The 13,799-nt window shown below is 39.1% G+C and overlaps 1 protein-coding gene across 2 annotated transcripts in view; it reads left to right on the forward strand.

The window, feature by feature from the left end:
• The window catches only part of LOC121907430 (inactive dipeptidyl peptidase 10-like), a 204,495-nt gene that overhangs the window by 84,176 nt on the left and 106,520 nt on the right, over positions 1–13,799 (forward strand). Inside the window, exon 1 of one of the 2 annotated variants that reach the window (XM_042426993.1) lies at positions 12,029–12,081. The exons of the other annotated variant lie outside the window; for it this stretch is intronic. The gene's annotated coding sequence lies outside the window, so the exon portion shown is untranslated. Of the gene's footprint in view, positions 1–12,028; positions 12,082–13,799 lie in introns of those variants that run through there. 2 annotated transcript variants of the gene reach the window in all.

Genomic DNA, 13,799 nt, shown 5'->3' on the forward strand with positions numbered 1-13,799 from the left:
TGACTACTTGAAATCTATACAGCACATATTTCTGAGCTAACAGCCTAATTTTGGATATTGGCATGAAAGCCTCAGCTGCAGCTGTGTCTATAATCCTAAATGTCTGCTCACAGATGTCCGGATAAAAACATCATTTAGTTTGAACTTTGTCAATGAAACATATGACAAAATTATCAATCAGTCAAACTTAATTTCCATAGCACCACAGGATAGCACAGTACAGTTCAAGGTTGAATAGCCTTGTTGATTAAAAAAGATAAGAACCTTTGAAAACAAAATGATAAAACGTATTACAGTTAAAAAGTGAACAATAACATGAAAGACAGACTAACAGGTGTGCTGTATATAATAATTTCTGATTAAATGCAAAGTCTTATTCAATGAACTGCATGTATTTGTGGAATTATAAACTATTCTTCACCACCCAAAATTGCTATTTTATTTTCTTCAGAAACTGATTTAGCTGTTGAAATGAGCAGCATCATTTCATTAACATTACGTCTTGGAGGTTAACTGTTCTTGGATGGAAAAAACTATTTATTAACTAAATGAATCTACAGTCCCGCTGAAAATTAGACAAACAGTGGCAACAACACAACATATAAACATGCAGGTCAACATGCTGACATTTATTTAAAAAAGTTAGCTCACATTATGAGGAGCTTTCTAAATATAACATCAACATTAGTGCAGGCTGTCAGCCATCTAATCTTAGATGTTTGCTACATCTTATTGCGGTAATGTTATCCGATGTTTATTCTGCTCGTCTCAAATTAAACCCAGTGAAAAGTATTTTAGTGCACAAGTGAGTGTATACAGCTCCAGAATGATCAGACCAGTCAGCAGAAGCTACAATATCACCAAATAAGCAACAGAGAGATGATGGTTATGTTCAAACAGTCAGAGTTTGGTAATAACGAGTTGATTTATCTGTTATATTACTAAAGAGAGACATAGGAACTGTGTGTGAACCATTACAGTGTGATATAAGCTGGTGATCAGTGCATCATCAAGCTTCTGTTTCATGAAAGAGATCTGAAATGTATCCAAAGCGGACTGTAGATTTGTAATGGCCAGATTAAGAGAAGAGCCAGTGGCGTATAAAATAGTATCATCTGCATAAAAATGTACTGTACATTACAATTTAAGGTGTCAGAGATGATATTGTTTAATATATGACGATGGCTGTCATACAAATTGAAAATACAAAAACTAAACCTTTGTTTTCTTTACTTTTAATTGACTAAAACTAACAAAAATCAAATGACTAAAATGTGATGGAAACCATTATACATTTATATCAAAGACTAAGAGTGGCTTAATTAATTCTGATATGCAACCTGTTGTGTTCTTTGTTAGCTAAAAAATTCATTATTATTCATTACTGCATCTGAGAGTCTGAGCTGGTGTTGCCTTCCTCTCACTCCGGGAGACACCTTCATTAGGATTTCATTCAGCTCATCTGACACACCTCTTGATATCAACATGCATAGTGGGATAACAGAACAGTAATAAATGAATTGCATTGACTGCAAAATGAATGACGTCGCAATGTCAACGGCGGGGTGCCTCGGCGCTTTGTAATATGAACTCTGGTGCATAACACTGAATTAATGAATTAATGTTCACTGGATAAAGCACAGCATGTTGCCTTGCAAAGATTTAAGCTTGGAGCAGCTCAGTATGATGACATTCGCCCTCAATCAGTCAACACTCTGTATTTATCCTGTCTAATGATCACAGTTATCACTTTGATTCATGGTCAATGATTAGAACACATATAAGACAAACAGAGATGTAGCAGAAGTAATAATGTATTTTATTTTAGTTCATCCTGTTTCTTAAAAGGCACACTATGCAGGATTTTCCAAAAAAACAAAAAACAACAATGTATAGACGATCACAGTGACCCACTAGAAGTGTGTAGCGGTGTATTTATCTGCCCTCTGCCTGTATTTTCTTGTTTTCTTATTATTTAGCTGTGTTCAGGATGTTTCTGGGCATCTTGGGTGTGAGGTTTGACTTGTAGCATAGTGACCAGGTTACATCGCTGTCTCCATCTTGCTCCTCTGCTCTGCTCTACTCTCTGTCTCTGTGTCATGGATGTATAAAGAGCTGCAGGTCTGTGTGTCTGCTTGACCGAGGGCAGGGCCGAGCTACACACAGCGGACAGGATGAAGCTCCGCATTCACACAAAATCCAGCGCTGCTACACCTTCCTGCAGGGTTATGTGGAGGTGTATCGTGTTTATTATGTGCTTTAGAAAATAACCACCATGAAACAATCAGGAAATAAAGTTTTATTTATCTGATTCACAGCTTTGTTCTCATCAGCACCGCCCCCTCTCTTCATTCACTCTTTAGCTTGTTCGACCACCGCTGCTCTCTCTCTCTCTTTGTCTTTCGCTCATTGAGCCGGGGAGGAACGGCCAACTTTGAATGCTGTGTGTGTACAAATACCAACCGACAAATCCTGCATATTTTTAAAGTCCCCCTCCACTCAAAAATGTGTTTTTTCTACTTGTTCCTTCGATTGGATGTTTGAGCTTCACTGTTAAGTTTGTTTTCACATTTATCTGATGAAGGAGGAAAGTTTGAAACGTGTACCGACGAGCAAGATTTGTGAACTAGTATGGAGCCAATCGTGGTCCAGTATGCAACTTAACAAATGTGGAAACCTGAACACATACAGTGAGGATCTACTTTACATTGAAGTAGGAGACTTCTTGTGTCCAGCAGTTAAACTTTTGAAATTAAAATTTTTGCATATTCATAGATTCTATAGGAGTGAGAGGGAGGAGATGTTATTTTAAGGATTTTAACAAGGTAATGGACCTTTTTTTATGGAAAAAAAAAGTTTTGTGTGTTTATTGAAAACACTATATTAATATGTCTTAAAACATGTCTTGAGGGAATCTTTATTTTCTTGTCTATCGATGATTACTATATAATGCACTGAAATGCATTCTGTTTTGTTTTTGTTTTTGTTCCTCTATTGAGTAGTATTTTACTTAAGATGATTGTGAAATATTTAGTAAAATTATCCTTATGCTCACTGTGTAGTATGATGAAAGCGGCTTCTGCTGGTCATTTGCTGTGTCTGATGTTTATGCACCCCAGGCAGATTGTTTGAAAAAACTCAAATTGCAGAGAAAATCAATCATTTTGATGTCAGTATTCATACCAGTGGGATCCTCAAATTGGTGCTGATATGAAAATACTGACTATAAAAAGAACTGCAGCTTGATGCAGAAAATTCAAAACAGGGCTGCTTGTGCCAAACACACCAAATAATAGATAGATCAATAGATGATTGATTAATGCATATAAAACAGAAAATCATCTATTTCTAACAACTCTCACATCATCAGTGTAGCTGCAAAATCTTTGATTTTATCTGAAATAGATCAGAGTTTTGTAAAAAAAAAAAAAAAAAAATGTAAATGTATGTGAGCTTTCAAATCTCTGAGCCTTTCATGTAATGTTTTTGACATTAATGTGTGCAGTATGGCTTGGAGAAAAAAAAACATAAACTCTTCTCTGTCAACATGTCCAGATTTATAAGTTGTGATGGCTTCACTCTGCTTGTGAAGCCAGAACTCAAATCTTCAGTCAACATTGTGGGTAAAGCCTTCGAGAAAGGGCCAAATCAGACAGTGATTACCATTTCTGAGTGAATTTAGCAGCCCTTCCTCACAAGAAAAACAGTATAGGTCTAAAAATCAGGCCAGCAAAAACAACCTATAGTTACGTTTATGCCATCAAGGGGATAGATGACGCAGTTCAGATGACGTCAGTATAAGGTGACTTGATAAGATGAGATTTTTGCCTTATTACAAGAAGGTGGGTTGGATGGATGGCTAGATAGTTAGATGGCAAAACTTTGCTGACTTTGCTGCAGGAGACCACTGTTCACTTCCCATTTCCAACCGTGAGTTTCTCATGTTTCCAACAACGAGTCGATATTTTTTTAAAAACCGTAACATTGTGGTGTTTACTGTTGCCATGATGACAAAGGTACTACTTTAAAGAGGTAAAAACCACGTTTCAAGTGATCATTTGAACCCAAATCATGATATTTCCCTAACCGTAACCAAGTGGTTTTTGTGCCTAAACCTAACCAGACCTTAACCACAGTGTAGTCACACCATGAAACATCATTGTTTTTTAACAGTGATTTGTAACGCTTTTGGATGGTGGCATATTATGCTCCTATGGTCTGGTGGTCTGGTCCCCGTCCGTCCTATAGAGGGCACTGAAAAAAGTCATATATATCATTTTGGGATTCATTGGATAATAGACCTATTCTGGTGTTTCGGTATGAGGACGTGTTGGACTTTAGTGCTTGTGAGTTGCTTTACATCAAGCAAAATGCCTGTTGCATAAATGACATAAAGGAAGTGTGTATGAGACAGATGAGACCAGCTAAGGAGGAGTTTGACTCGGCTATTTATTTGGAATCTTGGGTTATAATATTTCTCCCAGTCAGAAGTGGTAGCAGTTGCTGTAATAATGTCATGTGCTGAATGTGGAGTTGCTCTGGCTAGGCCACGGTGGCACACAGTGGAGTTTGGTCATGAAACTTTCATCAGCAGCCCGGTGGCGTGGAGTTCCTGAATGTCTGCACTAAATTACCCCAGGGTCATAAATACTTTATCAACAGCAGACACCTCAGCAAAACAACTCCCGAGGGCTCTCTTCCCCTCGCTCTCTGTGTCCCTACGTCTCTCCCACCTCCCCTCTCTGGCTCTCTCTCTCTCTCTCTCCACCCCCACACACACTCTTTCTCTGGCACTCCACAACTCTGCTGGTTTAAAGTAAAATATTTCACCCTCTCAAATGCACTCTCTCTCTACCCTATAACTCACACATCACCTTACTAATACTGGAGTGAATTATACACTCATGTAGTATAGAGTTAGTGCACCAGCAGAGGTGTTTATGGCACTTGGTCCAGCATGTTCACCTACTATGAAAAAAACATGCCAACAAGGATCTTGTCTCAATTTATTGAAAAAAAACCAACAACATCAAAAGCACCAAAAACTCACAAAACTCTAACTTGTATCTTTTAAGGCACTGTCTTTGATCTTGTGCCAGCAATCCAGCCTAGCCTGCTTAGTTTTAATACCAGCGCCTTTCTCACAGCGCCATGTTCGGCTGAGTTTGAAGCAGAACACCAAGAGTGGTATTCATTCAAAGAACCTCAGCAGACCTTCAACAATCTGGAGAACAAGCACATCTGAAAGAATGCGCGCTTGATATGAAGTGAAAGAAATAACGTTCAGATCCTGCAATCACTGAAACTGTAAATCTGCTGTATAAGTAGACATGAATCCAGCTGTGCATGTGCAGTGAGTCATCGTTCGAAGCAATGCACTGAGCGCTGTTTCAGTTCCTTTTCACCTGGCATTACCATCCATCTCATACATCCACATCAGTATCAGATTTCCCTTTTCTATGTTAAACACAGATTGTCCTGACTTACTTTTTCATCTTAAGCCTACTTTGTCATTTTATATCTTGTGTTTTTCTGATTTTTCTTAAAAGAAATCAGAATTTCATGCTATACTTTACTATTCATCCAAAGTGAGACAACCTTATAGATGGCTTTTGTATGTTTCTGTGCACAGTTTGAATGTATTTTGAATGGTGAGAGTAATCCAGTTTAACACATTTACTAAATGTTTGTGGGATCATTAGGAGCTAAATTCAGATAAATACAATGTCTGGACTAATTAAACTACACATTGTGCAATAAAACATTTGTAAAGTCACACATTTTGCTGTCAATAGAGCCATTCATATTTGTCAAGCATCTGACCAAATTCCAACACTGGAGAATGTACTGTATACTTCCAACTGGAGGCACTTATCCAAAACACAACCAATATCTAAACTAAGCTACTGGTAAACATATCTCTAAACTGCATGTAGAGACATTTAAATAGCATCTGGTAATGGTTCAAGAGTAACTTAACACCAGACTTAAAAGCGGTGTTTGACTGCCCTCTCTTATAGAAAGTTTCAAGTGTGGCCACTGTTGCACTTGTAAGCCACAACCAAAAGTGATGCCAGTGTGTACTGTCCACACCCTGGAGTACACTTCTACATCACGGCAAGGTGAGAAATTAAACTACTTTTTTTAAAAAAACAATACTTTTAGTTGGTGTTAAAGGTGGAATTAAACATTACTCCGTAGTGCTTATGGGGTGATGTTTTCATGAGTTGGGTCCAGTTTTGTTTGTACCTCGTGCACCTGCACAATATATTCCTAATGACAGTTTCACTCACTGATGGACAGTTGGTGTCTGTAATGCACCAAAAAACATAGGAAAGTGCCACTTAGCCAACATGGATGTAAACAATTTAGGTCTCAAAATATTCAAATAATCATTCTTGTAAATGTTTTACAAGGAAGAAAATGGAGCCAACATGTTTGTTGGGCCTTAAGGTGTAACACTATTGAAATAACTGAGTTACAAGAAAAAAAAACCCACACAAGGTAACTTAATGTTGATCTTTATGTAGAAAACAGTTTTATTTCCCCAAAACAAGCCGTACAGAGCCCAGCCTTTACTGCCAAATATTCATGTGAACAAAACTAACAAACTGATGTAGGTCACAGCCTAAAAGCAATGTCACAATACTGCCTCCACTTTTGTGGAAACAGGGTTTGTAGTGTGGACCTTTTTAACACTGACTGAAAGCACACAACAAAGACATCACCATGTTTAACATCAGCAGATGGAACAATATCAACCATGTGTAACGTATGCAACTTTAAAGATGCTTTTGCAGGCTTAACCAATGTAGATATAACCTTTACCTTTAGATGAAACAATCCACTAAAGGTTATCAGATATATTCATCATCCAGGCACATCCAGCGTGTGTATCACTCTCATTTCCAAATAGGCAAACTACATTAGTGTCTCTCAAAAAGCGGCGCACAGAAGCAAAGGTTAAGAGGAATTTATGCAAATGTGAGCTCCGCTAATGCACACACCACACCTACAAAGACTGAAACAGATTTTTTTTCTTTGCTTTTCACCTCATATTCTTTGTCAGAAACCAACGTTTTTGTTGACCTTCAAGGATGGCCACCCCATGCTGTTTGTAAATTTGTTACACAATGTGTTTACTTTACAATAATTTCACGTCTCTGACATTCTGAGGGTAGAGCAGGTCAAAGACAAGATGTCAATATCTGAGTGTTTTAGGTGAGAGAGATGTTTTAGTCTGACCTCAACATCAATATCAAGGTCTTTAGCTGGCATTTCTCCCAGTTCCTTGAATCATTTGACAGGTGATTTACTCTGTTGTCACTGTGTGGTGGTGAGTGGAGTCGTGCTTTCTGAAGATGCCCTGTTCGAGGTGTTAAAATGGTTATCAACATCAAAGCTGGGTTACCAAGAGAGCAACGACCCCAAAGTGCCAGGGGCCAAAGAAGTTCAAGGTTGGATTCATGCCAGTTAGTTTTGATGATCAGTTGTAAATATGTCAGGGAACTTACACTACTAAAGTACAATATCTACTGAGGTGGCCCCTGCAGTATTAACTAATGTTGTGGCCCTGTGTAGTAGATGTGTCAAAGTCTAGTATTTTAGACCTAATAATTTTAGTTGTAAGTTTGTTATGGTACATTTAGACAACGCTACAGTTTGTGAGGCGACAGATTACCGTAAAAAAGGCCTGTTCATTACTAGCACATCCACTGTGTTGTATTTCCCCAGTATGCAGAAGCTGGTCCTGGATGCTATCAGACTTCAGGGTAATGTTGGCAGCTCCTTCTCTTTATTGGATTAAGGGAAGTTTAGACTCCAGCCAATGTTATTTGAGATAGTCTTTGCCAAACGCTTCGGTGAGTCATCATTCAAAAAACCTTTTCTCTTGTAATGTTAAAAGTGAAAACATTATATTTGGAATATGAACAAATATGTAAGCTGAGTAGCCAGATATGGTTATGTTAAAATGAAATAACAATCTGTTCTTACATTTTTCCTTATCATATCTATGATTCTAGGAGCAACTAGCTCTACACTGCAAAACATGAACACTTATTACTTGTCAATTATTGCTGTCTTTGTCATCTGACTTCTTCCCTTTAGCCTCAATCTTTTAGCACTACAGTACATAATGTATGTAGCCACCAAGTTCATATATAAGGCCCCTTTTACAAGATTCTCCTTTTGATATAAGTCAGATGGATACATTAAAAAGTCAGCCAGTCATGGTGTTTTCCACCAGCTCTGACATTAGCTTAATTAGCATTCTAGCTACAGCTTATAAAATCTGCCAGCAAAAGTTGTTTGTTTGTTGTTTGTTGTCGTTGGCTAGAAATGAGAAACCTGTTTTGGTCTTCATCTGTCTGAAATCAATGACCCATTGTTTCAATCTTAATATTGTAAGTCTGCCACCATTGTGTTCTGTCCGTCAGCCAGGATTGAAAGCTTGTAATTTGTAACAGTGTAATTTAGGGGACAGGGCTTAGCTACGGTCAGTTGCTTTTTTAATTCCATGTGGTTTGTCATAGTGGAAGACAACTGAACAACAGATTAGCATAATAAAAATATCACAATTTATTCTCTTGCCTTGTATAGGCCCATAGAAGCACAGAACACGTTTCTGCCCATAACTGTTAACATGGCAAATGTTTCATTTCATTTTAGTTTGTCTATAATCATTCAGGTTGGGAACATAGGAGCAAAACACAGGTATTCTTTCCTCAGGGACTTGTGGAGGTTAATTTGGCTATGTTTGATATACAACAACAGAAGTTGCAAGGATATCTAAATGAGCAAGAAACAGAACATGATGTTCAGATACTGTATACACCATACAAGAATAGAAAGAAAAACAACTCAAAACAAGTATTTCTATTAGAGAAAAGTTGCTGTGGTAACTAAATTATTGGGTTTGCTTCTCATAACAATGCAGCAGCAATAGCAGCGCTGAGTGGTGCCGTAGGCAGACTCGGACCGACTTCTCCAAGTGGATTGATTACTCTTGTCTACAAAATGGAGCACACAGATCAATTTGTGTCTTTATTATAATACACACAGGTTTTTCAGCACTGCTGTATTCTACTCCACTCCTGTCAAATGCGATCTCATCTCTCCTCTACAGACAGGTGACAAATGAAAGAAATGTGAGTGCAGATGCTTTCACACAGGGCAGGAGGGTTCATTGAAAGATTTTATGAGTATGGAAATGATGTGAATCATATGCTATATGGCCTCCACAGTCACCACATCTCAACCTAAGGCTCTGGAGCAACGTGTTAGACCTTCATCATCAAGACACCAAACAGGGGAATAATTTCACACTTTATGTTTGTATGCACAGTATTATTTACTCTGTCCTTATTCAACGAATGTGAGTTTTTTGAGCTTGTAATGCACAGTCTGTTTTGAAGTGTAGTCAATAAAATGGAGCTGATTTCAGAAAGTAATTTTCAGCAAATCTGACAGGAATGTTAAAACACGATCTGGAGGCGAGTCCTTGAAGTGAGCACCACCAGTGAAGACAGTATTGGTATAAATGGAATATCATGTACTGCTGTCTTCTTCGTTGTTTTAGCATAGTTATGAGTAAGTAATGCACACAAAAGCTGTGTCCCAGTCCATCCTACATACTTAACCTAAGCAGGTTTTGAGTAGTGTGTTTACACTGGAAATGAGCCAAAATAAAGTGTACCCAAAACACTCAGTATGCATACTAGAAAAAAAAACCCTGATTTTTGAGTGTGCTGTTGATGTTTCTCCCACAATGTAAAGATAAAGATAATTGTTCATGGTGGTGAAACAGCTTCAGGAACATTTTCTTTTTATTCCCATCCTCCCCCAAGGCTTAGTTGTTCCCATCCCTTTAGGAATTTCACATTTTGTAGTTTTCTTTTAGATGTTAATCTTTCTATCATCCAGTGTGTTTTAAGATAGGTTTTGATATCTGATATATTAAGCTGTGTGCATATTTTCTGCTTTACTATGAATGCTTTTCCAAACAGGATTATAATGTTACTGATATTAGATTTGCTGCTATTTAAGTCTCCTAAAATTACACTTTGTAAATTTGACCCCAAAATAAGGTAACAATATGACAATACCACATCAAATCAGATCAGCATCAGATCGATTCTTCATCATCATTGTAAAACCTACACAAGCAAGTTTGTTCCAGCTATACAGCATCTTTTTGGTGGGTAGAAATATGTATATTATCTGTATTTGTATTATATGTATGGATAGATCTGGGGTTGAATTATAGATAATATTAAATACATCTTTCCATGGAATTATTATATTAATTGAGTCTTCCCACTTAGTTAATGCATTTATTGGATCTTTAATGATCTTGTCTTTGACAATATTATATTTATGCATTTTTAAAATTAATTTTATTTCCATTCATCCATGATAGGTTTCTGCCATATGGGTGGCGTACGGATTGTTGTCTTGGTTTTTCAGCAATTTCATGTTTCCAGATGTTAGATAAGAAAACATTTTGCTGTATCTTATTTATCACAGCTTGATTGCCATTGCGTGGTACACTTACGGCATGATTTAAAAAACAGTATGCAGTAAAGATTAGCGTTTAGCATGCACTGCACACAATTGATTTAGTATTTTAAAAAAAGTATATGGAACTGGGACACAACCACTTACTCCTCTGATAGACCACATGCTACTTGTTGATGGTTTGATGATAGTGTGTCCTCGTGTATGGTAGTGGTCACAGTGTGTGTTTAAATTATTACATCTCAAATCCCAAATAAGCTTGGTAATTCACCGCAAAAGTCAAAAGCAGATATAAAATATCGATCCTTGTCTGGCAAAGGCATTAAACACTGAGACTTAATATCACAGCCTCCCATTCTGTTTCTACGCTGACAATACAGCTTCAGTATGTGGGCTACCACCTCCATAAAGTGACTCTGACCACAGAAAACATTGCTTTCTCATAAGCCCCCCGGTAAGTTTGATATAGCGTCGGGTTCACAGGTGTCACTTCACTGCTAAGTACTCCAAAGACCGATGCAATTGCATCTTTGCCCTGCACGTATTTAACAACCCACAGCGAGCTGTGGTGAGCCGCGTTGAATCTCTTTTTATTGACCATTTAAGCTCCTCGCTTAAGGCCAAGTAAAAGCTCCTGTATAACAAAACAACAAGATTTTCTCCTAGAAAGAGGCCGCCTCGCTGAGAATGTGGCCAGTGTTAAGAGCGTAATAAAAAAAAAGCAGAGGTGGCGTGGTGTGTGCTCCTACGCAAGAAATTAAGATGAATGGTCAGTGGCGACTCCGAGTTTTCAGCACCGCGGACAGCTCCTGCAGGGCTCCAGGCTCAGTGACTGGACGTGATGCAGGATTTCTGAGCATATATTAGGAAAACTGTCACACTGTGTCAATGACAGACAGCTAGAGCATAATGTAGAGACAAAACACTTCATACTGCACTCTTATTGGGTTTCTTTCTATCTATCTTTTTTCTTTCTTTCTGTCTTTTTTTTTTTTGGATCGTGCAAACGCAACCCCCACCCTCTCGGGAAACCATCACAAGACCACTTGAACACCCCTCCTCCTCCTCTTCCTCCTCTTCCTCTCTGTGTTATATACCCTCACTCTCCAAAATACCAGCATCACTGAGACTACATGGGAGAGAGTTATCTTGCCCACCACTTCCTCAACCAAACCTACATGAGAAGTGGCGTGTTGGTAAAATGCGAGAACACTTGGGCTTCCTCGGTTCGATAACGAGCATGTCCGAAACTCTCCTCCCTTTCCTGGGGGTTATGTGAACGCACAGGCTGCGTTGGCTTCTCGTCAGACGCTCCCCAAGACCTCGCAGAATTCAATCGTGACGGATCCGTCCCTCCGCTCCCACTCCTGTTTAAGATTCCGCAGTTGACAAGACGGAGCTTTGCCCTCGCCGCATCCTCCCTTCTTCTGACTTATTTCACGGAAAACTGGAATCTGGCCGTTTTTCTGGAGGATTCAACCAAGTTTATCATACGAGGAGTTTACAATGACCGCTACCAAGGAGCAGCCGAATCAGAGACAGAATCAGCCGCAGCAGGATGAGGTGGGCAATAGGCTTTTCTTTTGACTTGATCTGCAGGTTTCATGCACTTTATCCAGGTGAATTATGCTAAACTCCATAAGATAGAGCTCAATTCATATGTCAATCACATGTAGCTTTATTCTGATTGCTTAAGCGGACTCTGGCAGGCAGTTCTGGACACATACATGAGGTGAAATCTGTAAAAACACATTAGTTGCTTGGGTGTTTTGCCTGCTCCTTGTTTCCATCAGCATCGGTTTTCTGTACAGATGAGGCGGTGACTATGGCGAGGGGCTGATTCAAGTTGGGCTGCACATGCCAATATTAAAACAATTACCGCCGTTGCCAGCTGTACCTGGAGCCCATTGTCAGCTGTCAAGACTGGGACACAGAGATCTTGAACGCCGTGGGCACATGCACTGTCAGTGAAGAGGAGAGAGGGAGAGACTGCGCAGGGCGCATTGTAATTCAGCCGTTGCCTCCTGTCAGCTGCCCGCGACACCTTGAAAGAGAACAGTCGTGGAAAATCACTTTGTAGGGAGAGGAGGGGTGGAAGGGGGAGGTGGGGGGCACAGTATATGCAGTTTCCCTCCCAGATACACTCACTATGTCTTAATAACCGCGCTCTGTCTCTAATACAGTCACCTTCAAACGCTCTCATTAGACTCTAGGGGTTAAATGTTCCTGTTTTAGGCACCTTTACACAGGTGGCGTTGCTCACTGCAATGTTTCTTCTTTAAAGGATCCAGTGGCATGAGATCAGGGTCTTTACCAGGACTGGCGTGTACAAGTTGACAACCATGCACCAAACCGCCAAACCTCTATCACTATTAATTATTAATTTCCCATCTCTAAATGTTCTCAGTGTTCCTTAAGGCACATGTAACCTCTACTCAGTCAATGTGCTTTTCTATTAGACCAATACTCTAATTCTGGGAAGGATATAAAATTCATCTATTTGACTGTGGGTCTTCCTCTGAGAGATTGCCAAATATACTCTGGGTGCTCCTAATTGAATTCAGCCTTGTAGCCCTATTATTCTAAGAAATCAAAACCTCTGTCTCATAATTGAGTTCCTGTGCCTGAAATACTAGAAGGCCTCATGAGATGTGATTGAAATATTATAGCTTGCAGTGTTCAATACCCTTTCCTCTATATTTAAAACTCAGCGGACACTAATCAGTGGCCCTCAGGCCATTCCAAAGTCATGTTGTTGATATTATGTGTGAGCAGTGATCATTGATTTAATTAGTGATTATACTCTATGATCAAAACTGTGAGTAGCTGTTAATGAAGCCTGCTGTTGTTGCAGACATCTTAAATATTTTGATCCATTTATCAAGCTGCTGGATGCCCTTTATGCTGCAAAACAGCTCCAAAATATTGTGAAAACAACAGTTTTTCGAAAATGTTGGTACATTAAATTGAGGAGTCAGTTATAAAAATCATAAAAATTCAATGAAATCCAAAAGTGTGTTTTTTTCCCACAGTACACTGTACACTGTAAAAGCCTTGGTGAATTTTTGATCACCTCATGTTGTGCAGTCGGTTGAAGTTATTGCGTAAGATTCGTGCAGCAGGCTGGCATCACGTTTGCGAGCGTTGGGGGTGAGAGTAATGCCTTAGCAGAGCCGAAGCTATTACTGTCCAGGCTCAGTCAACCCACAGTCTGTATACATAGCTCTTTGGCAGGCTCTTAACTGAGTTACTCTTCATCAAAGTTGCATGACGATGCTAAG

Source organism: Thunnus maccoyii, chromosome 11, assembly GCF_910596095.1.
Source record: "Thunnus maccoyii chromosome 11, fThuMac1.1, whole genome shotgun sequence".
Classification (NCBI taxonomy): domain Eukaryota; kingdom Metazoa; phylum Chordata; class Actinopteri; order Scombriformes; family Scombridae; genus Thunnus; species Thunnus maccoyii.